The sequence below is a fragment of the Salmo salar genome, chromosome ssa16, assembly GCF_905237065.1.
Source record: "Salmo salar chromosome ssa16, Ssal_v3.1, whole genome shotgun sequence".
In the NCBI taxonomy this organism is placed as follows: domain Eukaryota; kingdom Metazoa; phylum Chordata; class Actinopteri; order Salmoniformes; family Salmonidae; genus Salmo; species Salmo salar.
The window spans coordinates 55,814,386-55,841,188 of record NC_059457.1 but is presented as its reverse complement, the minus strand read 5'-3'; the positions used below and the strand labels follow the sequence as shown (position 1 = coordinate 55,841,188).

Below are 26,803 nucleotides of genomic sequence, written 5' to 3'. Positions count from 1 at the left end.
AGAGGGGGGAGAAGAGATGGGGAGGAAGAGGGGGAGAAAGAGGGGGGAGAAGAGATGGGGAGGAAGAGGGGGGAGAAGAGATGGGGAGGAAGAGGGGGGAGAAAGAGGGGGGAGAAGAGATGGGGAGAAAGAGGGGGGAGAAAGAGGGGGGGAGAAGAGATGGGGAGGAAGAGGGGGGAGAAAGAGGGGGGAGAAAGAGGGGGAGAAGAGATGGGGAGGAAGAGGGGGGAGAAAGAGGGGGGAGAAGAGATGGGGAGGATGAGGGGGGAGAAAGAGGGGGGGAGAAGAGATGGGGAGGAAGAGGGGGGAGAAAGAGGGGGGGAGAAGAGATGGGGAGGAAGAGGGGGAGAAAGAGGGGGGGAGAAAGAGGGGGGAGAAAGAGGGGGGAGAAGAGATGGGGAGGAAGAGGGGGGAGAAAGAGGGGGGGAGAAAGAGGGGGGGAGAAAGAGGGGGGGAGAAGAGATGGGGAGGAAGGTGGAGGGTGGGTTGTCTTTACGATGCTTAAGTTCACAACCCTTTCATGGTTCAACTGCTCTCACTGTTCAGATCAGGAGGCGGAGACAGGGTCCCAAATGGCATGCTATTCCCTGTATAGTGCACTACTTTAGACCAGAGCCATATTCCCTGTATAGTGCCCTACTTTAGAATAGGGTGCCATAGGGCTCTGGTCTAAAGTAGGGCACTATATAGGGAATAGGGTGCCATGGGGAAACAAGTCCCTGGTAGTGGGAGAATTCCTCAGAGTAATGTTTGGATCTCTCCAACTCTCAAAACAACAGCTCTACATTGATCAGGTTCCTCCTTTCAGATTCCACCTCTCCTTCACGCACTGCCTTACCCTTCAACCTGCCGTAGCCCCTTTACCCTTCAGCCTGCCGTAGCCCCTTTACCCTTCAGCCTGCCGTAGCCCCTTTACCCTTCAGCCTGCCGTAGCCCCTTTACCCTTCAGCCTGCCGTAGCCCCTTTACCCTTCAACCTGCCGTAGCCCCTTTACCCTTCAACCTGCCGTAGCCCCTTTACCCTTCAGCCTGCCGTAGCCCCTTTACCCTTCAGCCTTCAACCTGCCGTAGCCCCTTTACCCTTCAGCCTTCAACCTGCCGTAGCCCCTTTACCCTTCAACCTGCCGTAGCCCCTTTACCCCAACCTGCCGTAGCCCCTTTACCCCAACCTGCCTGCCGTAGCCCCTTTACCCCAACCTGCCGTAGCCCCTTTACCCCAACCTGCCGTAGCCCCTTTACCCCAACCTGCCGTAGCCCCTTTACCCTTCAGCCTGCCGTAGCCCCTTTACCCCAACCTGCCGTAGCCCCTTTACCCTTCAGCCTGCCGTAGCCCCTTTACCCTTCAGCCAGCCGTAGCCCCTTTACCCTTCAGCCTGCCGTAGCCCCTTTACCCTTCAACCTGCCGTAGCCCCTTTACCCTTCAGCCTGCCGTAGCCCCTTTACCCTTCAACCTGCCGTAGCCCCTTTACCCTTCAGCCTGCCGTAGCCCCTTTACCCCTTCAGCCTGCCGTAGCCCCTTTACCCTTCAGCCTGCCGTAGCCCCTTTACCCTTCAGCCTGCCGTAGCCCCTTTACCCTTCAGCCTGCCGTAGCCCCTTTACCCTTCAGCCTGCCGTAGCCCCTTGACCCTTCAGCCTGCCGTAGCCCCTTTACCCTTCAACCTGCCGTAGCCCCTTTACCCTTCAACCTGCCGTAGCCCCTTTACCCTTCAACCTGATGTAGCCCCTTTACCCTTCAGCCTGCCGTAGCCCCTTTACCCTTCAGCCTGCCGTAGCCCCTTTACCCTTCAGCCTGCCGTAGCCCCTTTACCCTTCAGCCTGCCGTAGCCCCTTTACCCTTCAACCTGCCGTAGCCCCTTTACCCTTCAGCCTGCCGTAGCCCCTTTACCCTTCAGCCTGCCGTAGCCCCTTTACCCTTCAGCCTGCCGTAGCCCCTTTACCCTTCAGCCTGCCGTAGCCCCTTTACCCTTCAGCCTGCCGTAGCCCCTTTACCCTTCAACCTGCCGTAGCCCCTTTACCCTTCAACCTGCCGTAGCCCCTTTACCCTTCAGCCTTCAACCTGCCGTAGCCCCTTTACCCTTCAACCTGCCGTAGCCCCTTTACCCTTCAGCCTGCCGTAGCCCCTTTACCCTTCAGCCTGCCGTAGCCCCTTTACCCTTCAGCCTGCCGTAGCCCCTTTACCCTTCAGCCTGCCGTAGCCCCTTTACCCTTCAGCCTGCCGTAGCCCCTTTACCCTTCAGCCTGCCGTAGCCCCTTTACCCTTCAGCCTGCCGTAGCCCCTTTACCCTTCAGCCTGCCGTAGCCCCTTTACCCTTCAGCCTGCCGTAGCCCCTTTACCCTTCAACCTGCCGTAGCCCCTTTACCCTTCAGCCTTCAACCTGCCGTAGCCCCTTTACCCTTCAACCTGCCGTAGCCCCTTTACCCTTCAACCTGCCGTAGCCCCTTTACCCTTCAACCTGCCGTAGCCCCTTTACCCTTCAGCCTTCAACCTGCCGTAGCCCCTTTACCCTTCAACCTGCCGTAGCCCCTTTACCCTTCAGCCTGCCGTAGCCCCTTTACCCTTCAACCTGCCGTAGCCCCTTTACCCTTCAACCTGCCGTAGCCCCTTTACCCTTCAGCCTGCCGTAGCCCCTTTACCCTTCAACCTGCCGTAGCCCTGATATTTGATATTTAACTGTATAGATATTTTCCCATCACTGCTATTTTCCTGATGGGCTCTGGTCCCTATATAGTGCACTACTTTAGACCAGAGCCCTATGGCACCCTATTCCCTAAGGTTGGGAATTGCAAGGGACTTCACAATACAATATTATGGCAATACTTACGTGGCTATCTGATATGTTTTGCGATTCAATACTGTGATTTTATCGAGATTCGATGTTCATCATATGTCTACTGCAGAGAGACAAGAGACCCCTACACCCATACTGCTACCCCTACTCTCTACCCCCATCCCCCTATCCCCCTACCCCCAGCCCCCTATCCCTACCCCCATCCCCCTATCCCCCTACCAACAACCCCCTATCCCTACCCACAACCCCTTATCCCTGCCCCCAGCCCCCTATCCCTACCCCCCCAACCCCCTATCCCTACCCCCATCCCCCTACCCTACCCCCAATCCCTACCCACAACCCCCTATCCCTACCCCCAGCCCCCCTATCCCTACCCACAGCCCCCTATCCCTACCCCCAGCCCCCTATCCCTACTCCCTAGCCCCCTATCCTTGCCCCCTAGCCCCTACCCCCTAGCCCCTATCCCTACCCCCTATCCCTACTCCCAGCCCCATCCCTACCCCCAGCCCCCCTATCCCTATCCCTACCCCCAGCCCCCCATCCCTACTCCCTACCCCCCCATCCCTACCCCCAGCCCCCTATCCCTACCCCCAGCCCCCCTATCCCTACCCCCCTATCCCTACCCCTACTCCCAGCCCCCTATCCCTACCCCTACTCCCAGCCCCCTATCCCTACCCCTAGCCCCCTAGCCCTGCCCCCAGCCCCCTATCCCTACCCCTACTCCCAGCCCCCTATCGTACCCCCAGCCCCCCCATCCCTACTCCTACCCCCAGCCCCCCTACCCCTACTCCCAGCCCCTACCCCTACTCCCAGCCCCCCATCCCTACTCCTACCCCCAGCCCCCCTACCCCTACTCCCAGCCCCTACCCCTACTCCCAGCCCCCATCCCTACTCCCAGCCCCCTATCCCTACCCCCATCCCTACCCCCAGCCCCCCTATCCCTACCCCTACTCCCAGCCCCCTATCCCTACCCCCAGCCCCCCTATCCCTATCCCTACCCCCAGCCCCCCATCCCTACTCCCTACCCCCATCCCTACCCCCAGCCCCCCTATCCCTACCCCTAGCCCCCCTATCCCTACTCCCAGCCCCCTATCCCTATCCCTACCCCTACTCCCAGCCCCCTATCCCCATCCCTAGCCCCCTAGCCCTGCCCCCAGCCCCCTATCCCTACCCCTACTCCCAGCCCCCTATCCCTACCCCCAGCCCCCCTATCCCTATCCCTACCCCCCCTATCCCTACCCCTACTCCCAGCCAACCTGCTTTTTTTTGTTGCAATCAATATCAAACAGGGGTTCAAGATCTGAAAACAACCTTTTTCTTTTTAAAATAAAAAACAATGACCAGAAGCATGCATGATGCACATTCACTCATTAACAATAGATTAGCCGGCTAATCTTTATATTCCACGTTTAGCCAACTTGGCTCTATTTGCTCAGCTAACAAGGTAGAACAGTTGAATAGTTATGAACACACTCTGTCTAATCTCCAGCTGTTTGAACAGCGTGCTAGCCTGTCCACTTTGTTCACATGTTGAAATTAAGAAGCCTAGCTTATTTGTCAGAATGAGAATAAAGTTGCCAATTTGTTATAGAAATTGTGTTTTATGCTTATTGCACATTACAAAAACAGATTAAAACAGATTAGATAGCTGGTATAGGTCCCGTGTGGCTCAGTTGGTAGAGCATGGTGTTCGCAATGCCAGGGTTGTGGGTTCGATTCCCACGGGGGACCAGTACAGAAAAAAAAAAAAAAAAAATGTATGAAATGTATTCACTCTACTGTAAGTCGCTCTGGATAAGAGCGTCTGCTAAATGACTAAAATGTAAATGTATAACAGTCTTTGGCTAAAATTGCTATTAGCGGTACGTAGTACAGCAGCAATGCCACGCATGAAAAAATGAGCCCTCTTTTTCAAAAATAAATGTTCTTTGATACTCCCGTTTTAGTAATGTTTGACAATTAAAAACTGTATCATTAGAAAGGTAATCGCTGCCAAAAGGTGCTTCAACACAAAGCACTGAGTAAAGGGTCAGAATACTTATGTCAATTAGATATTTCAGTGTTCTTTTTTTATTTTTTATATATAAAATTTGCAAACAATTCTAAAAACCTGTTTTTGCTTTGTCATTATGGGGTATTGTCTGTATATTGATCAGGGGGGGAAAAAAGAAAATTATTCAATTGTAGAATAAGGCTGTAACGTAACATTTACGTCATTTAGCAGACGCTCTTATCCAGAGCGACTTACAAATTGGTGCATTCACCTTATGATATCCAGTGGAACAACCACTTTACAATAGTACATCTATATCTTTTTTTTGGGGGGGGGTTAGAAGGATTACTATATCCTATCCCAGGTATTCCTTAAAGAGGTGGGGTTTCAAGTGTCTCCGGAAGGTGGCGATTGACTCCGCTGTCCTGGCGTCGTGAGGGAGCTTGTTCCACCATTGGGGTGCCAGAGCAGCGAACAGTTTTGACTGGGCTGAGCGGGAACTGTGCTTCCGCAGAGGTAGGGGGGCCAGCAGGCCAGAGGTGGAACAACATTAGGAAAAAGTCAAAGGGTCTGAATACTTTCAGAATGTACTGTATGTAAACAAAGTCCGAGCTGCTGGGCAGGTCTGTCTCACTGTCTGTTCCATTGCTCTCTAGCCAATCACAGCAGCTATTCATCCCGTGGCAGTGGGCAGATGGGACATAGTCAAATCAACCCTCAGATAGGTCCTGATGAACTCGTCCACAAATCTCACAAAACTGTGTTTTGGACCATACTGACTTTATGTCGAAAATTAACCCACCTGCACTTTCTAGTCAATTTTGTCACTGGAATAAGTTGTTTGACTAATATCAATATGACATATGCCGTTTTCAAAACAGAGAAGTTGAGTCGTTCCGATTGAGTCGTCCATTAAATACACCAGACTGTATAGAGTATGGATATTCAACAGCCACTGGAAAGCAGTAATTTGAGAAAGACAACATCATCATGAGCTTGGCATCCAGCCAGCCGCCACACTATAAACAGGATATGAGCTGCCTACGCAGCCAGCCGCCACACTATAAACAGGATATGAGCTGTCTACGCAGCCAGCCGCCACACTATAAACAGGATATGAGCTGCCTACGCAGCCAGCCGCCACACTATGAACAGGATATGAGCTGGCTACGCAGCCAGCCGCCACACTATAAACAGGATATGAGCTGCCTACGCAGCCAGCCGCCACACTATAAACAGGATATGAGCTGCCTACGCAGCCAACCGCCACACTATAAACAGGATATGAGCTGCCTACGCAGCCAGCCGACACACTAAAAACAGGATATGAGCTGCCTACGCAGCCAGCCGACACACTAAAAACAGGATATGAGCTGCCTACGCAGCCAGCCGCCACACTATAAACAGGACCTAGGAACTAGAGGTTGACCGATTAATCGGAATGGCCGATTAATTAGGGCCGATTTCAAGTCTTCATAACAATCGGTAAATCGGTATTTTTGGCCACCAATTTGCTGATTTTTTATTTTATTATATATATATATATATATATATATATATATATATATATATATATATATATATTGTTTTTTTGGACCTTTATTTAACTAGGCAAGTCAGATTAAGAACACATTCTTATTTCCAATGACGGCCTAGGAACGGGGGTTAACTGTCTTGTTCAGGGGGGATTCGTTTTTGCAACCTTCGGTTACTCGTCCAACGCTCTAACCACCTGCCTTACATTGCACTCCACGAGAAGCCTGTGTGGCAGGCTGACTACCTGTTACGCGAGGGCAGCAAGAAGCCAAGGTAAGTTGCTAGCTAGCATTAAACTTATCTCATAAAAAACGATCAATCTTAACATAATCACTTGTTAACTACACATGGTTGATGATATTACTAGTTTATCTAACGTGTCCTGCGTTGCATATAATCGATGCGGTGCCTGTTCATTTCTCATTGAATCACATCCTACTTCGACAAACGGGTGATGATTTAACAAGCGCATTTGCGAAAAAAAAGCACTGTTGTTGCACCAATGTACCTAACCATAAACATCAATGCCTTTCTTTAAAATCAATACACAAGTATATATTTTTTAAACCTGCATATTTAGTTAATATTGCCTGCTGACATGAAATTGTGTCACATCTCTAGCGTTCATTGCACGCAGAGTCAGGGTATATGCAGCGGTTTGAGCCGCCTGGCTCGTTGTGAACTAATTTGCCAGAATTTTACGTAATTATGACATAACATTGAAGGTTGTGCAATGTAACAGGAATATTTAGACTTAGGGATGCCACCCGTTAGCTAAAATACGGAACGGTTCCGTATGTCACTGAAAGAAAAACTTTTGTTTTCGAAATGATCATTTCTGGATTCGACCATATTAATGACCTAAGGCTCGTATTTCTGTGTGTTTATTATGTTATAATTAAGTCTATGATTTGATAGAGCAGTCTGACTGAGCGGTGGTAGGCACCAGCAGGCTCGTAAGCATTCATTCAAACAGCACTTTCGTGCGTTTTGCCAGAAGCTCTTCGCTGTGCTTCAAGCATTGCGCTGTTTATGACTTCAAGCCGGGTGGGTATAATTTGTGGAACGTTCCAACAGGAATCTATTCCAAAAACTTCGGAAATAACAAGGTTGCCAAAAAAAACAACGCATACAAAGTTGTATAGCGGCAGAATAAGATACCGGGTAGGGAGTGGTCTATTTCATTGCGTTTTTCACTCATCACGTTTATTCCGAAAAATGTCTGTCCTCACATGTCTGTTTGCCTATGGACAAACATTAAGAATAAGCTAGGTGGTGAGTTGATGCCTATTCGGCAGCTAGTTAGCTAGGTTTGTATGCGTTGTTGGTTGGCAACCTTTCACTTTACGTTTTTTGGAACAGATTCCTGTTGGAACGTTCCACAAATTATACCAATCATCTCCAATCTAAAGTTAAATCTAGAATCGGCTTCCTATTTCGCAACAAAGCATCCTTCACTCATGCTGCCAAACATACCCTCGTAAAACTGACCATCCTACCGATCCTCGACTTCGGCGATGTCATTTACAAAATAGCCTCCAATACCCTACTCAACAAGCTGGATGCAGTCTATCACAGTGCCATCCGTTTTGTCACCAAAGCCCCATATACTACCCACCACTGCGACCTGTACGCTCTCGTTGGCTGGCCTTCGCTTCATAATCGTCGCCAAACACATTGGCTCCAGGTCATCTACAAGACCCTGCTAGGTAAAGTCCCCCTTATCTCAGCTCACTGGTCACCATAGCAGCACCCACCTGTAGCACGCGCTCCAGCAGGTATATCTCTCTGGTCACCCCTAAAGCCAATTCCTCCTTTGGCCGTCTCTCCTTCCAGTTCTCTGCTGCCAATGACTGGAACGAACTACAAAAATCTCTGAAACTGGAAACACTTATCTCCCTCACTAGCTTTATGCACCAGCTATCAGAGCAGCTCCCAGATCACTGCACCTGTACATAGCCCATCTATAATTTAGCCCAAACTACTACCTCTTCCCCTACTGTATTTATTTATTTTGCTCCTTTGCACCATATTATTTATATTTTAACTTTGAACTTTCTTCAAACTACAAATCTACCATTCCAGTGTTTTACTTGCTATACTTTATTTACTTTGCCACCATGGCCTTTTTTGCCTTTACCTCCCTTATCTCACATCATTTGCTCACATTGTATATAGTCTTATTTTTTTCTACTGCATCATTGATTGTATGTTGTTTTACTCCATGTGTAACTCTGTGTTTTTGTATGTTGTCGAACTGCTTTGCTTTATCTTGGCCAGGTCGCAATTGTAAATGAGAACTTGTTCTCAACTTGCCTACCTGGTTAAATAAAGGTTAAATAAAAATAAAAATAAATAAAAAATACCCACCCCTTCAAGCCTATCAACTCCCGAGATTAGGCTGGTGTAACCGATGTGAAATGGCTAGCTAGTTAACGGGATGCGCGCTAATAGCGTTTCAAACATCACTCGCTCTGAGACTTGGAGTGGTTGTTCCCCTTGCTCTGCATGGGTAACGCTGCTTCGAGGGTGGCTGTTGTCGATGTGTTCCTGGTTCGAGCCCAGGTAGGAGCGAGGAGAGGGACGGAAGCTATACTGTTACACTGGCAATACTAAAGTGCCTATAAGAACATCCAATAGTCAAAGGTATATGAAATACAAATCGTAGAGAGAGAGAAATAGTCCTATAATTCCTATAACCTAAAACTTCTTACCTGGGAATATTGAAGACTCATGTTAAAAGGAACCACCAGCTTTCATATGTTCTCATGTTCTGAGCAAGGCACTTAAACGTTAGCTTTCTTACATGGCACATATTGCACTTTTACTTTCTTCTCCAACACTTCGTTTTTGCATTATTTAAACCAAACATGTTTCATTATTTCTTTAAGGCTAAATTGATTTTATTGATGTATTATATTAAGTTAAAATAAGTGTTCATTCAGTATTGTTGTAATTGTTATTATTATTACAAATAAATAAATGTTAAAAAAATTTTAAAATTAAATCGGCCGATTAATCGGTATCAATAAATCGGTATCGGCGTTGAAAGATCATAATCGGTCGACCTCTACTAGGAACATCTCTGAGGAAAGAGAGAGGTAAGAGTCAGTCTGGCTGGGCAGAATGGAGCTAGGGGTCTGGGGCAGAGTGGAGCTGGGGGTCTGGGGCAGAGGGGAGCTGGGGGTCTGGGGCAGAGGGGAGCTGGGGGTCTGGGGCAGAGGGGAGCTGGGGGTCTGGGGCAGAGGGGAGCTGGGGGTCTGGGGCAGAGGGGAGCTAGGGGTCTGGGGCGTCACTGAGGACAGAGAGAGGTCAGTCTGCGTTTCAGATGTTTCTCTATATAGTGCACTACTTTTGACCAGAGCCCAGTTCAGAAGGGCCCAGTTCAGAAGGGCCCAGTTCAGAGCCTATGGATGCACTAGAACAGGATGCCATTTAGGACGCAGCTAACAGTGATGCTTGGGTGAGGAGAGGAAAGGAGAGAAGGGGGAGAGGAAAGGAGAGAAGGGGGAGAGGAAAGGAGAGAAGGGGAGAGGAAAGGAGAGAAGGGGAGTGGATCAGGTTGCAGCCTATGGAGCAAGAGGACAAAAGATAGCCTAGGTGGGTGGGCGGGCCGTGGTGATAGCCAGGTGGTAGGAGGGTAGCAGGAGGACCCCGGCCCAGCCCAGCCAGGTAGGAGGCTGGCGAGAACAAAGACCTTCCTATATAACAGAGGAGCCTTCTGTATAGCTCTTTACCTCCCAGAGAGACCAGGAGATAAACACTGACCATCTCTCCTTGGCCTCTCTGTGTATGAGGATACCAGAGACAGACACTGCCTAGTCAGATTAACAGTGTAATATACATGTGCGACCAGGAGATTAACACAGTCTCCCCTGGCCAGGAGAGGAGGCAGAAACCACTGCCTAGGCAGATTTGTTTAATTTAACCTTTATTTAACTAGGCAAGTCAGTTAAGAACAAATTCTTATTTTCAATGACGGCCTACCAGGGAACAGTGGGTTAACTGCCTTGTTCAGGGGCAGAAAGACTGATTTCTACCTTGTCAGCTCGGGGATTTGAACTTGCAACCTTTCGGTTACTAGGCCAACACTCTAACCACTAGGCCAACGCTCTAACCACTAGGCCAACGCTCTAACCACTAGGCCAACGCTCTAACCACTAGGCCAACGCTCTAACCACTAGGCTACCCTAGATTAGCATGGCTAAGGCTAGCGATATGTGACAGTGAGAAGAGACAGAACAATGTGTTGATTGCGGTTTCTCCTTTTCCAGACTGCTTTTATGCTTTTAATAAAAAGGTAAGATTGAACAGATATATCAAGTCATGTAATGTGGGTGGGCTCCCCCTTAAAACATAAACAGGAGAAAGGTTTCTGCTCTACGCATCCTTTTGGCTTGGACAAGGCTACACCTACCCTACCACCTACCCTATCATCCTACCCTATCACCCTACCCTACCACCTACCCTATCATCCTACCCTATCATCCTACCCTACATCCTACCCAATCATCCTACCCAATCATCCTACCCTACTACCTACCCTATCAGCCTACCCTACCGCCTACCCTATCAGCCTACCCTACCACCTACCCTATCATTCTACCCTATCATCCTACCCTATCATCCTACCCTACATCCTACCCTATCGTCATACCCTATCACCTACCCTATCATCCTACCCTACCACCTACCCTATCATCTACCCTATCACCTACCCTATCATCCTACCCTATCATCCTACCCTACTACCTACCCTATCATCCTACCCTACCACCTACCCTATCAGCCTACCCTACCACCTACCCTATCACCTGCCCTACCACCTACCCTGCCACCTACCCTACCATCCTACACTACCACCTACCCTACCACCTACCCTATCATCCTACCCTAACACCTACCCTACCACCTACCCTATCATCCTACCCTACCATCTTACCCTACCACCTACCCTACCACCTGGAAACCACAAACATCCCACAGGCCAGCAGTAGCAGCTGGGGACATCAGAATCTAAGGTTTCATAGGGACAGACAGGGTTGTTGAAGAGAAGGTTTCATAGGGACGGGGTTGTTGAAGAGAAGGTTTCATAGGGACGGGGTTGTTGAAGAGAAGGTTTCATAGGGACGGGGTTGTTGAAGAGAAGGTTTCATAGGGACAGGGTTGTTGAAGACAGAAGGTTTCATAGGGACGGGGTTGTTGAAGAGAAGGTTTCATAGGGACGGGGTTGTTGAAGAGAAGGTTTCATAGGGACGGGGTTGTTGAAGACAGAAGGTTTCATAGGGACGGGGTTGTTGAAGAGAAGGTTTCATAGGGACGGGGTTGTTGAAGAGAAGGTTTCATAGGGACGGGGTTGTTGAAGAGAAGGTTTCATAGGGACGGGGTTGTTGAAGAGAAGGTTTCATAGGGACGGGGTTGTGAAGAGAAGGTTTCATAGGGACGGGGTTGTTGAAGAGAAGGTTTCATAGGGACGGGGTTGTTGAAGAGAAGGTTTCATAGGGACGGGGTTGTTGAAGAGAAGGTTTCATAGGGACGGGGTTGTTGAAGAGAAGGTTTCATAGGGACGGGGTTGTTGAAGAGAAGGTTTCATAGGGACGGGGTTGTTGAAGACAGAAGGTTTCATAGGGACGGGGTTGTTGAAGACAGAAGGTTTCATAGGGACGGGGTTGTTGAAGAGAAGGTTTCATAGGGACGGGGTTGTTGAAGACAGAAGGTTTCATAGGGACAGGGTTGTTGAAGACAGAAGGTTTCATAGGGACGGGGTTGTTGAAGACAGAAGGTTTCATAGGGACGGGGTTGTTGAAGAGAAGGTTTCATAGGGACGGGGTTGTTGAAGAGAAGGTTTCATAGGGACAGGGTTGTTGAAGACAGAAGGTTTCATAGGGACGGGGTTGTTGAAGAGAAGGTTTCATAGGGACGGGGTTGTTGAAGAGAAGGTTTCATAGGGACGGGGTTGTGAAGAGAAGGTTTCATAGGGACGGGGTTGTGAAGAGAAGGTTTCATAGGGACGGGGTTGTGAAGAGAAGGTTTCATAGGGACGGGGTTGTTGAAGAGAAGGTTTCATAGGGACGGGGTTGTGAAGAGAAGGTTTCATAGGGACGGGGTTGTTGAAGAGAAGGTTTCATAGGGACGGGGTTGTGAAGAGAAGGTTTCATAGGGACGGGGTTAATGTTGTTTAAAACAGACCTAAAGGAAGGTAAATGTTAGAATGTGCAGGGACATGACTATACACATTTTACTCCCCCCCTCCTGTAGTCTCCTAAACATGTTAGGTCAGACAAAAATTTGACATCAAAAGAAACTGTAAACACTCGTCCTCATGTAGTAAGTTTCTGTCCATCAGACACTGCCTGGTTACAAGTCCAAACGACATACCAGATGAGAGCTGACTGACACATCTCTGTTTTATCATTCATCTTACAGCAACATTTCAAAACAGATGAGAGAGAATCATCCACACCGTTTTGCCTTGTTTTCCTTCCTGTCTGTTATGGAACTACGACTAGTGTGAAACGGATTATGATCAGTATCTGAGAAACGAGCCTGCACTGAAACCGCAAGATAAGTGAAAGCAATACGGCAGTTCCCAATCTCCAGGTCTCGGTCACATCAAAACAGAGAGAACAGAAATAGAGTAGAGATATTCAGATGCTACCTTGGGAAGGAACTTCTATAAGCAGGGCATGAACGTGTGGAGTGTTGAATTGCAGTCTAGTCTAGATATATAGGAAACAAAGCAGATTGTTGACTTTCATCCGGGTGAGCCGTTTAAGAAGTTGTTATGGCTCTTGGTTGAACCCACTAGAGGAATGTCTGAGTCACACTTGGCTGAGAATATACAACGGTGATACAGGTATTGAGTCAAAGCCTATCTGGTTTAAAGTGAATGTTAAAAGGACCAGAATGCTGCCTTTTCTAAATCTGGCTGCTTGGGGACATACCATCTTGTTCAAGTGGGGGTGATCAGCACAGACCACCACCTTGTCTAAAGTAGGGGTGTTTTATTGGAACATATTAACATACCTCACTAATAAAAAGTGAGGAACCCCCCCTCCTCTGTCCTAGTGAGGAACCCCCCCCTCCTCCTCTCTCTGTCCTAGTGAGGAACCCCCCCCCTCCTCCTCTCTCTGTCCTAGTGAGGAACCCCCCCCCTCTCCTCTCTCTGTCCTAGTGAGGAACCCCCCCCCCCTCCTCCTCTCTCTGTCCTAGTGAGGAACCCCCCCCCTCCTCCTCTCTCTGTCCTAGTGAGGAACCCCTCCCTCCTCTCTCTATCCTAGTGAGGAACCCCCCCCTCTCCTCTCTCTGTCCTAGTGAGGAACCCCCCGCCCCCTCCTCCTCTCTCTGTCCTAGTGAGGAACCCCCCCTCCTCCTCTCTCTGTCCTAGTGAGGAACCCCCCCTCCTCCTCTCTCTATCCTAGTGAGGAACCCCCCCTCTCTCTGTCCTAGTGAGGAACCCCCCCTCCTCTCTCTATCCTAGTGAGGAACCCCCCTTCTCTGTCCTAGTGAGGAACCCCCCCCCTCTCTATCCTAGTGAGGAACCCCCCCCTCTCTCTATCCTAGTGAGGAACCCCCCCTCTCTATCCTAGTGAGGAACCCCCCCCCTCTCTCTATCCTAGTGAGGAACCCCCCCCTCTCTCTATCCTAGTGAGGAACCCCCCTCTCTCTCTATCCTAGTGAGGAACCCCCCCTCTCTCTCTCTGTCCTAGTGAGGAACCCCCCCTCCTCTCTCTCTCTGTCCTAGTGAGGAACCCCCCCTCCTCTCTCTATCCTAGTGAGGAACCCCCCCCTCCTCCTCTCTCTGTCCTAGTGAGGAACCCCCCCCTCTCTCTATCCTAGTGAGGAACCCCCCCTCTCTCTGTCCTAGTGAGGAACCCCCCCCCTCTCTCTATCCTAGTGAGGACCCCCCCCCTCTCTCTATCCTAGTGAGGAACCCCCCCTCTCTCTATCCTAGTGAGGAACCCCCCCCTCTCTCTATCCTAGTGAGGAACCCCCCCTCTCTCTCTATCCTAGTGAGGAACCCCCCCCTCTCTATCCTAGTGAGGAACCCCCCTCCCCTCTCTCTGTCCTAGTGAGGGAACCCCCTCTCTCTATCCTAGTGAGGAACCCCCCCTCTCTCTATCCTAGTGAGGAACCCCCCCTCTCTCTCTATCCTAGTGAGGAACCCCCCCCCTCTCTCTCTGTCCTAGTGAGGAACCCCCTCCCCCTCTCTCTGTCCTAGTGAGGAACCCCCCTCCTCTCTCTGTCCTAGTGAGGAACCCCCCCCCTCTCTCTATCCTAGTGAGGAACCCCCCCCTCCCCTCTCTCTGTCCTAGTGAGGGAACCCCCTCTCTCTATCCTAGTGAGGAACCCCCCCCCTCCTCTCTCTGTCCTAGTGAGGAACCCCCCCCCTCCTCTCTCTGTCCTAGTGAGGAACCCCCCTCTCTCTCTATCCTAGTGAGGGAAACCCCCTCTCTCTCTATCCTAGTGAGGAACCCCCCTCCCATCTCTCTATCCTAGTGAGGGAACCCCCCTCTCTCTGTCCTAGTGAGGAACCCCCCCTCTCCCTATCCTAGTGAGGGAACCCCCTCTCTATCCTAGTGAGGAACCCCCCCACTCTCTCTGTCCTAGTGAGGAACCCCCTCCTCTCTCTATCCTAGTGAGGAACTCCCCTCTCTATCCTAGTGAGGGAACCCCCCCTCCCCTCTCTCTATCCTAGTGAGGGAACCCCCCCTCTCTGTCCTAGTGAGGAAACCCCCCTCCTCTCTCTGTCCTAGTGAGGAAACCCCCCTCTCTCTATCCTAGTGAGGAACCCCCCCCTCTCTCTGTCCTAGTGAGGGAACCCCCCTCTCTCTATCCTAGTGAGAGGAACCCCCCTCTATCCTAGTGAGGACCCCCCCCTCCCCTCTATCCTAGTGAGGAACCCCCTCCCCTCTCTCTGTCCTAGTGAGGGAACCCCCCCCTCCCCTCTCTCTTTCCTAGTGAGGAACCCCCCTCTCTCTATCCTAGTGAGGGAACCCCCCCTCCTCTCTCTATCCTAGTGAGGGACCCCCCCTCTCTCTCTGTCCTAGTGAGGAACCCCCCCTCTCTCTGTCCTAGTGAGGAACCCCCCCTCCCTCTATCCTAGTGAGGAACCCCCCCTCTCTCTATCCTAGTGAGGAACCCCCCTCTCTCTATCCTAGTGAGGAACCCCCCCTCTCTCTATCCTAGTGAGGGAACCCCCCCCTCTCTCTATCCTAGTGAGGGAACCCCCTCTCTCTATCCTAGTGAGGACCCCCCCTCCTTGTCCTAGTGAGGAATCCCCCTCCTCTCTCTGTCCTAGTGAGGAACCCCCCCCTCTCTCTATCCTAGTGAGGAACCCCCCCTCTCTATCCTAGTGAGGAACCCCCCCTCTCTCTATCTTAGTGAGGAACCCCCCTCCTCTCTCTGTCCTAGTGAGGAACCCCCCCTCCTCTCTCTGTCCTAGTGAGGAACCCCCCCTCCTCTCTCTGTCCTAGTGAGGAACCCCCTCCCTCCTCTCTGTCCTAGTGAGGAACCCCCCTCTCTCTGTCCTAGTGAGGAACCCCCCCTCTCTCTGTCCTAGTGAGGAACCCCCCCTCTCTATCCTAGTGAGGACCCCCCCTCTCTATCCTAGTGAGGAACCCCCCCTCTATCCTAGTGAGGAAACCCCCCCTCTCTATCCTAGTGAGGAACTCCCCCCCTCTCTATCCTAGTGAGGAACTCCCCCCTCTCTATCCTAGTGAGGAACCCCCCCTCTCTATCCTAGTGAGGAACCCCCCCCTCTCTGTCCTAGTGAGGAACCCCCTCTCTCTGTCCTAGTGAGGAACCCCCCTCTCTCTGTCCTAGTGAGGAACCCCCCCTCTCTCTGTCCTAGTGAGGAACCCCCCCCTCTCTGTCCTAGTGAGGAACCCCCCCCTCTCTATCCTAGTGAGGACCCCCCCCTCTCTATCCTAGTGAGGACCCCCCCCTCTATCCTAGTGAGGAACCCCCTCTCTATCCTAGTGAGGAACCCCCCCTCTCTATCCTAGTGAGGAACTCCCCCTCTCTCTATCCTAGTGAGGAACCCCCCCTCTCTATCCTAGTGAGGAACCCCCCCCTCTCTATCCTAGTGAGGAACCCCCCCTCTCTGTCCTAGTGAGGAACCCCCCCTCTCTCTGTCCTAGTGAGGAACCCCCCTCTCTCTGTCCTAGTGAGGAACCCCCCTCTCTGTCCTAGTGAGGAACCCCCCCCTCTGTCCTAGTGAGGAACCCCCCCTGTCCTAGTGAGGAACCCCCCCCTCTCTGTCCTAGTGAGGAACCCCCCTCTCTGTCCTAGTGAGGAACCCCCCCTCTCTGTCCTAGTGAGGAACCCCCCCTCTCTGTCCTAGTGAGGAACCCCCCCCTCTGTCCTAGTGAGGAACCCCCCCCCCTCTGTCCTAGTGAGGAACCCCCCCCTCTCTGTCCTAGTGAGGAACCCCCCCTCTCCTCTCTGTCCTAGTGAGGAACCCCCCCCTCTATCCTAGTGAGGAACCCCCTCTCTCTGTCCTAGTGAGGAACCCCCCCCCTCTCTGTCCTAGTGAGGAACCCCCCCCCTCTATCCTAGTGAGGACCCCCCCTCTGTCCTAGTGAGGAACCCCCCCCTCTGTCCTAGTGAGGAACCCCCCCCTCTGTCCTAGTGAGGAACCCCCCCCTCTCTGTCCTAGTGTGGAACCCCCCTCCCTCTCTGTCCTAGTGAGGAATCCCCCCTCCTCTGTCCTAGTGAGGAACCCCCCCTCTGTCCTAGTGAGGAACCCCCCCTCTCTGTCCTAGTGAGGAACCCCCCCTCTCTATCCTAGTGAGGAACCCCCCCTCTCTATCCTAGTGAGGAACTCCCCCCTCTCTATCCTAGTGAGGAACCCCCCCTCTCTATCCTAGTGAGGAACCCCCCCTCTCTATCCTAGTGAGGAACCCCCCTCTCTATCCTAGTGAGGAACCCCCCCTCTCTATCCTAGTGAGGAACCCCCCTCTCTCTGTCCTAGTGAGGAACCCCCTCTCTGTCCTAGTGAGGAACCCCCCCCTCTCTGTCCTAGTGAGGAACCCCCCCTCTCCTCTCTGTCCTAGTGAGGAACCCCCCCCTCTCCTCTCTGTCCTAGTGAGGAACCCCCCCCCATCCTAGTGAGGAACCCCCCTCTCCTCTCTGTCCTAGTGAGGAACCCCCCCTCTCCTCTCTGTCCTAGTGAGGAACCCCCCCATCCTAGTGAGGAACCCCCCCTCTCTGTCCTAGTGAGGAACCCCCCCCCTCTGTCCTAGTGAGGAACCCCCCCTCTCCTCTCTGTTCTAGTGAGGAACCCCCCCTCTCCTCTCTGTCCTAGTGAGGAACCCCCCCTGTATCCTAGTGAGGAACCCCCCCCTCTCTGTCCTAGTGAGGAACCCCCCCTCTCTGTCCTAGTGAGGAACCCCCCCTCTGTCCTAGTGAGGAACCCCCCCTCTCTGTCCTAGTGAGGAACCCCCCTCTATCCTAGTGAGGAACCCCCTCTATCCTAGTGAATAACCCCCCCTCTATCCTAGTGAAACCCCCCCTCTATCCTAGTGAGGAACCCCCCCTCTGTCCTAGTGAGGAACCCCCCCTCTCTCTGTCCTAGTGAGGAACCCCCCACCTCTCTGTCCTAGTGAGGAATCCCCCCTCTGTCCTAGTGAGGAATCCCCCTCTGTCCTAGTGAGGAACCCCCCCCCCTCTGTCCTAGTGAGGAACCCCCCCCTCTCTGTCCTAGTGAGGAACCCCCCCTCTCTGTCCTAGTGAGGAACCCCCCCTCTCTGTCCTAGTGAGGAACCCCCCTCTCTGTCCTAGTGAGGAACCCCCTCTCTCTGTCCTAGTGAGGAACCTCCCCCCTCTCTGTCCTAGTGAGGAACCCCCCTCTCTGTCCTAGTGAGGAACCCCCCCTCTCTGTCCTAGTGAGGAACCCCCCCCCTCTGTCCTAGTGAGGAACCCCCCCTCTCTGTCCTAGTGAGGAACCCCCCCCTCTCCTCTCTGTCCTAGTGAGGAACCCCCCCCATCCTAGTGAGGAACCCCCCCCTCTCTCTGTCCTAGTGAGGAACCCCCCCTCTCCTCTCTGTCCTAGTGAGGAACCCCCCCATCCTAGTGAGGAACCCCCCCCCTCCTCTCTGTCCTAGTGAGGAACCCCCCCCTCCTCTCTGTCCTAGTGAGGAACCCCCCCCTCTCCTCTCTGTCCTAGTGAGGAACCCCCCCTCTCTCTGTCCTAGTGAGGAACCCCCTCTCTCTGTCCTAGTGAGGAACCCCCCTCTCTGTCCTAGTGAGGAACCCCCCCCTCTGTCCTAGTGAGGAACCCCCCCCTCTCTGTCCTAGTGAGGAACCCCCCTCTCTGTCCTAGTGAGGAACCCCCCCTCTCCTCTCTGTCCTAGTGAGGAACCCCCCCCATCCTAGTGAGGAACCCCCCCCCTCCTCTCTGTCCTAGTGAGGAACCCCCCCTCCTCTCTGTCCTAGTGAGGAACCCCCCCTCTCCTCTCTGTCCTAGTGAGGAACCCCCCTCTCTCTCTGTCCTAGTGAGGAACCCCCCCTCTATCCTAGTGAGGAACCCCCCCTCTCTGTCCTAGTGAGGAACCCCCCCCCTCTGTCCTAGTGAGGAACCCCCCCTCTCTGTCCTAGTGAGGAACCCCCCCTCTCTGTCCTAGTGAGGAACCCCCCTCTGTCCTAGTGAGGAACCCCCCTCTGTCCTAGTGAGGAACCCCCCCTCTCTGTCCTAGTGAGGAACCCCCCCCTCTCTCTGTCCTAGTGAGGAACCCCCCTCTCTGTCCTAGTGAGGAACCCCCCCTCTGTCCTAGTGAGGAACCCCCCTCTCTGTCCTAGTGAGGAACCCCCCTCTCTGTCCTAGTGAGGAACCCCCCCTCTCTGTCCTAGTGAGGAACCCCCCTCTCTGTCCTAGTGAGGAACCCCCCTCTCTGTCCTAGTGAGGAACCCCCCCATCCTAGTGAGGAACCCCCCCCCTCTCTCTGTCCTAGTGAGGAACCCCCCCCTCTATCCTAGTGAGGAACCCCCCCCTCTATCCTAGTGAGGAACCCCCCCTCTCTGTCCTAGTGAGGAACCCCCCCTCCTCTCTGTCCTAGTGAGGAACCCCCCCCTCCTCTCTGTCCTAGTGAGGAACCCCCCCTCTCCTCTCTGTCCTAGTGAGGAACCCCCCCCTCTCTCTGTCCTAGTGAGGAACCCCCCCTCTATCCTAGTGAGGAACCCCCCCTCTCTGTCCTAGTGAGGAACCCCCCCCTCTGTCCTAGTGAGGAACCCCCCCTCTCTGTCCTAGTGAGGAACCCCCCCCTCTCTGTCCTAGTGAGGAACCCCCCCCTCTCCTCTCTGTCCTAGTGAGGAACCCCCCCCCCCTCTATCCTAGTGAGGAACCCCCCCTCTCTCTGTCCTAGTGAGGAACCCCCCCTCTATCCTAGTGAGGAACCCCCTCTCTGTCCTAGTGAGGAACCCCCCCCTCTGTCCTAGTGAGGACCCCCCCTCTGTCCTAGTGAGGAACCCCCCCCCTCTCTCTGTCCTAGTGAGGAACCCCCCCTCTCTGTCCTAGTGAGGAACCCCCCCCTCCTCTCTGTCCTAGTGAGGAACCCCCCCTCCTCTCTGTCCTAGTGAGGAACCCCCCCCCTCTCCTCTCTGTCCTAGTGAGGAACCCCCCCTCTGTCCTAGTGAGGAACCCCCCCTCTGTCCTAGTGAGGAACCCCCTCTCTGTCCTAGTGAGGAACCCCCCCTCTCTGTCCTAGTGAGGAACCCCCCCCTCTCTGTCCTAGTGAGGAACCCCCCCTCTATCCTAGTGAGGAACCCCCTCCTCTGTCCTAGTGAGGAACCCCCCCTCTGTCCTAGTGAGGAACCCCCCCCTCTCTGTCCTAGTGAGGAACCCCCCCTCTCTGTCCTAGTGAGGAACCCCCCCCTCTGTCCTAGTGAGGAACCCCCCTCTCTGTCCTAGTGAGGAACCCCCCCCATCCTAGTGAGGAACCCCCTCTCTCTGTCCTAGTGAGGAACCCCCCCTCTATCCTAGTGAGGAACCCCCCCCTCTATCCTAGTGAGGAACCCCCCCTCTCTGTCCTAGTGAGGAACCCCCCCTCCTCTCTGTCCTAGTGAGGAACCCCCCCTCCTCTCTGTCCTAGTGAGGAACCCCCCCTCCTCTCTGTCCTAGTGAGGGACCCCCCCTCTCCTCTCTGTCCTAGTGAGGAACCCCCCCTCTCTCTGTCCTAGTGAGGAACCCCCCCTCTATCCTAGTGAGGAACCCCCCTCTCTGTCCTAGTGAGGAACCCCCCCCCTCTGTCCTAGTGAGGAACCCCCCCCTCTCTGTCCTAGTGAGGAACCCCCCTCTCTGTCCTAGTGAGGAACCCCCCCTCTCCTCTCTGTCCTAGTGAGGAACCCCCCCCTCTGTCCTAGTGAGGAACCCCCCCTCTCTGTCCTAGTGAGGAACCCCCCCTCTCTGTCCTAGTGAGGAACCCCCCCTCTCTGTCCTAGTGAGGAACCCCCCCTCTGTCCTAGTGAGGACCCCCCCTGTCCTAGTGAGGACCCCCCCCGCTGTGTGTAGATTGAGGGAAAAAAAATATTTAATCAATTTTAGGATGCAATGAAAAATGTGGAAAAAGTCAAGGGCTCTGAATGCTTTCTGAATGCGCTGACTATACGGTATACTGCCCAGAACACGGTATACTGCCCAGAACACGGTATACTGCCCAGAACACGGTATACTGCCCAGAACACGGTATACTGCCCAGAACACGGTATACTGCCCAGAACACGGGGAAAATAACAGCGGTTGCCTTGAAAAGGGGAGAATGAGCTTTCTGAAAATGACAGAAGTATTACTGTACTCCAAAATATTCAACAAATGGCATTTATTTCTCTCATCGAAGAAAAAAAAAAGCAACTGCAACTCGCAAGGACAGATGAGTGAATAACAGTAACATAGCTTCTCATGTGACCAATGCAAAAATAGCTTAGGCCTACACACACACATAAATAAATGAGAGAGAGACAGAGAGAGACAGAGACAGAGAGAGACAGAGAGAGACAGAGAGAGACAGAGACAGAGACAGAGAGAGACAGAGAGAGACAGAGAGAGACAGAGAGAGAGAGAGAGAGAGAGAGAGAGACAGAGACAGAGACAGAGACAGAGAGAGAGAGAGACAGAGAGAGAGAGAGAGAGAGAGAGAGAGAGAGAGAGAGAGAGAGAGAGAGAGAGAGAGAGAGAGAGAGAGAGAGAGACAGAGAGACAGAGAGACAGAGAGACAGAGAGAAAGAGAGAGAGAGACAGAGAGACAGAGAGACAGAGAGACAGAGAGAAAGAGAGAGAGAGACAGAGACAGAGAGAGAGAGAGAGAGAGAGAGAGAGAGAGAGAGAGAGAGAGAGGGAGACACAGAGAGAGAGACAGAGAGAGAGACAGAGAGAGAGACAGAGAGAGAGACAGAGAGAGAGACAGAGAGAAAGAGAGAGAGAGAGAGAGAGAGAAAAGAAGAAAAAAAGAGAAAAAAGCCCGCAGAACATTGTATGCAATAAAAATGAAATTATTCAAAATCAACATCCCAATTAGAATTTGGACCAAAATATTTGACAGTGTAATCCTACCAATAGCTCTTTACGGAAGTGAGGTTTGGGGGCCACTCAATAAACTGGACTTTAAAATGTGGGACAAACATCCAATTGAAGCCCTACATGCAGAATTCTGTCGGAAAATCCTACAAGTCCAGAGAAATACACCAACTAATGCATGTAGGGCAGAATTGGGCCGCTTTCCAGTAATAATGAAAATACAAAAAAGATCATTAAAATTTTGGCTACATCTAAATTCAAGTCCAAATTCAAGTCTGCAATTTAAAGCACTCCAAACCCAAGAGCTGAGCCCAGAACGAGCCATCTCAGTCAGCTGGTGTTGGACCTCACCAACCAAGCTGACACCAGCACTGCTTCAAAAGAAAGAATTCAAATAAACAAAATCATGAACCAATCAAAGGACTCATATTTACAACATTGGAAAAAACGAAACAAAATCCCAAAGCCGACTAAATTGCTACCTGACCCTAAACAGAGAATATGAATTGGCTGATTATCTCTACTCTGTCAGAGATACGAAGCAGAGACAGATCCTTACCAAGTACAGGCTGAGTGACCATCAATTGGCAATAGAAACCGCAGACATAAAAGACATGGCTACCCAAAGAGGAGCGTGTATGTGGTCACTGCATGACAGGGGAGGTAGAGACAGAGATGCACTTTCTCCTTTACTGTGATAAATATTCCTCACAAAGAGATTCCTTATTTACAGAAATGACTACATTTATTCCAAATTTGAACTTATTAAACCCAGAGGAAAAACTAAAAATACTCATGGGCGAAGGAGCAATGGCTCCTCTTGCAGCCAAATATGTATTTGCCTGCCATAGCCTGAGGGACACTGAATAATAACATCTGCATAGTAAACAGTAACTTACTTATTATTACTATTATTGTTATTACTGTTATTGTTATTTCTATTATTATTGTTGTTTATCATTCCAAATAGTAGTGGTATGAGTAGTAATGGTAATGATAACAGTTTAGTGATGGTGGTGGTAGTAGTAATGATGATAGTAGTTGTAGTACTGATGTAATGGTGAAGATAACCGTTATTTAGTTATAAGTTAGTTATAGATTCATTTTCCATATTTAGATTTTTATACTTATTGCATTCTACTATTTTACTATTATTTTACTACTATTTTATTGTTATTATTTTTTTAATTTTGTATTATTATTTACTGCCATTTTATATTATTATTTGTTATTGTATTACAATGTATATTGTATACATTGTTGCTTTGGCAATATTAACACAATGTTTTTCATGCCAATAAAGCAGCTTGAATTTGAATTTGAATTTGAGAGAGAGACAGAGAGATATATATATTTGAGAGTATATCACAGAGAAAGCTATATATATATGAGACAGATATTATATATATATATACGGGTATATATGCATGTATTATATATATTTACACGTTATGTTATATATATTATATACGTATATATATATTGTTAGTATATATATATATATATATTTATATATATATATATTGCGTATACGATACTATATATATAAGACAAGATTTATATATATATATCACATAAGAGAGAGACAAGTATATCATAGAGAGAGAGATATATATATATATATATATATTATATGTATATATCACACATCGCAAATATATATCACATATATCAACAGACATATATACATATACATATATATACGTACATCACATATGTTTATAGTCGTTTATATACATATCATATATATCGCATATATTAAGCTTCATATATTAAAATGTTAAATATATTATCGTTATCGTACATATATATATTACTATTATATATATCACATATCGATTTATATATTATACACATTATATATTTTCTTTATCCATAATATATCATTTTTTATATCATACCGTATAATATTAATATATATATTATTATACATCGCCACACACACACACCCGTATATACTACACACACACACTGCATAACTATATAGGACGCAGAGACACACACGAGCAGATATGACACAGCGTATATAAGCACACACACGGCACAACAGAGAAACAGAGAGATGAGACAGAGAGAGACAGAGGAGAGAGAGTATGAGAGAGAGAGACACGGGAGGTGCCACAGATAGACTAGAGGAGAGACACAGAGAGATGATATATACATATAAGAGAGAGATATGCGGAGAGATATATTACCGCATATATATAGGTGCATTGCTATATATATGTATATGCACACAAAAAGATTATATATGCATCATACACACGCATATATATATACACTATACTATATATATATATTCACGATCATATCACATCATATATATATATAGATAGTAGATATCACCGAGAGCACATATATAATTACACGCACATATATATACATCACGCAGTATATATATATATATACTATTGCCATCAGCATATATATTATATACGGACACACAGAGAAAGACAGTAGAGCAAGATAGAGAGAGAGAGAGACGCCCAGAGATGGATCTATAGATATATATACACACAGAGACAGAGAGACAGACACGCGCAGACAGACAGAGACAGAGAGAGACAAGAGAGAGAGAGACACAGAGAGAGAGAGAGACAGAGAGAGAGAGACATGTATCGTCAAGTATATATTATATACTACGCTATATACATATATATACGAGAGACATTTTATATATATTTATATATATCAGAGTCACACACATATATATATATATATATCTATATATATACATTGCACATTAGCATTATATATATTATCATATATATACATATATTATATATCACATATATACTATACGCAACACTGCATATATATATATATATATCGAATACACATTAAATTTATCATATATATTATATATGATGATATCATTAAAATATATATATATTATATATATATATTATATGATTAGAAGAACACACACAGAGAGAGAGTATATTGTAGAGAATATATACATCTGCAGATACCCTCACAGATAGGTAAGTATATATATATATATACATATATATATACTATATATAGCTACCGTTATATATATATATATCACTGTATATAGTATATATATGTTTATATATATATTCATATATATACTACACAGCACACACATATATACCACTATATAGTATATATCATATATATATATACTTAAGAGAGAGAGTAGCACACGAGAGAGATGGAGGGATAGAGCGAGAGGGAGAGAGATATAGAAAAATATAGACACACGCACGAGAGAGGGAGACAGAGAGTATATATTGCATATATTTATATATATATTGGCTACATATTCTATATAGCACAGTACACATATATATGTTATATATTATATATATTCAGGTATATATATATATATATATATATATATAATATACACAATATATATATATATATTTCTGCATATATATATATCGTATATATATATATATATATATATATACTATCATATATATTATATATATATATTTATACTATATATTATAGTATATGTATATTATATATATATTGCAGAGAGAGAGAGAGCACAGAGAGAGAGAGAGAGAGACCAACGATATATAAGAGAAAAAAAAAAGTAGCTATAATTATATATACAATATATATAAACAGAATATATATATTTAATATATATTTATATATTTTTATATATATATATATATATATCGTATATATCATATATATACGTATATATATATATCCAGAGAGAGAGAGACAGAAGAGAGAGATGAGAGAGACAGAGAGAGAGAGACAGAGAGAGAGAGAGACAGAGAGAGACAGAGAGAGAGACAAGAGAGAAGAGAGAGAGACAGAGAGGGAGAGAGAGACAGAGAGAGAGAGAGAGAGAGGGAAAGAGAGAGAGAGAGACAGACAGGGAGAGAGAGAGCAGAGAGCAGTAGATAGAGAGAGAGCACAGAGAGAGCAGAGACAGAGAGAGTATAGATATGAAGAGAGAGTAGAGAGTAGACGCAGAGAGAGCACAGAGAGAGAGACAAGAGACAGAGTAGAGCACAGAGAGAGAGACAGCACAACAGAGAGAGAGAGAGACAGAGAGTAGAGAGAGAGAGTGATAGAGGAGGACAGACAGAGAGAGAGTAGAGAGCACAGAGAGAGATGAGAGAGAGAGAGGATAGAGAGAGATATAGATCAGATAGAGAGAGAGTACTAGAGAGAGACAGAGAGAGAGATATATATAGAGGGAGAGAGAGACAGAGAGAGAGACAGAGAGAGACACAGCAGAGCAGAGAGACATTCACAGGAGTACATATCGCATATATATCACATATATATATATTATATATATATAGCGTATATGGAAGAGACAAGATACGTATTACACTATATATTTATATATGAGATAGATATATATTATATATATCGGCATATATATATATATATCATATATATATATATGTATATATATATGCATATATATATAACACCACCGATATATGCATATATCACACTTACCGCATATATATATATCGTTATATTACATATATAAGTATATCACCATATATATATATAGTAAGATATGACACTATATATATATATATATATAATGTTATTATTATATTATATATATCGCACATTTATATATATACAGAGAGAGAGACAGAAGAGAGAGAGAGATGCCGAGAGAGAGAAAGACAGGAGAGACACAAAGAGAGTGCATAGAGAGCACACAGAGAGAGACAGAGAGAGACAGAGAGAGACAGAGCACACAGAGAGACAGACACACAGACGAGAGACACAGAGTAGAGAGAGGCAGAGAGAGAGACAGAGACAGAGACAGAGAGAGAGACAGAGAGAGAGAGAAGAGAGAGAGAGAGACAGGAGAGAAGAGAGAGGGAGGTGGAGACAGACCAGAGACAGAGAGAGGGCAGAGACAGGGAGAGAGAGACACAGAGAGGAGAGAGAGAGACAGAGAGAGAGACACAGAGAGAGAGAGAGAGACACAGAGAGAGAGAGAGACACAGA

General features: G+C 48.8%; 1 protein-coding gene and 1 non-coding gene across 3 annotated transcripts in view; one reads left to right on the top strand and one right to left on the bottom strand.

Moving 5' to 3' along the window:
- The window catches only part of LOC106574121 (tyrosine-protein kinase RYK), a 265,151-nt gene that overhangs the window by 96,554 nt on the left and 141,794 nt on the right, over window positions 1-26,803 (bottom strand). The gene's annotated exons all lie outside the window — the stretch shown is intronic.
- On the top strand, window positions 4,446-4,521 carry trnaa-cgc (transfer RNA alanine (anticodon CGC)). The gene has a single exon. It is a non-coding gene; the product is annotated as a tRNA-Ala (tRNA).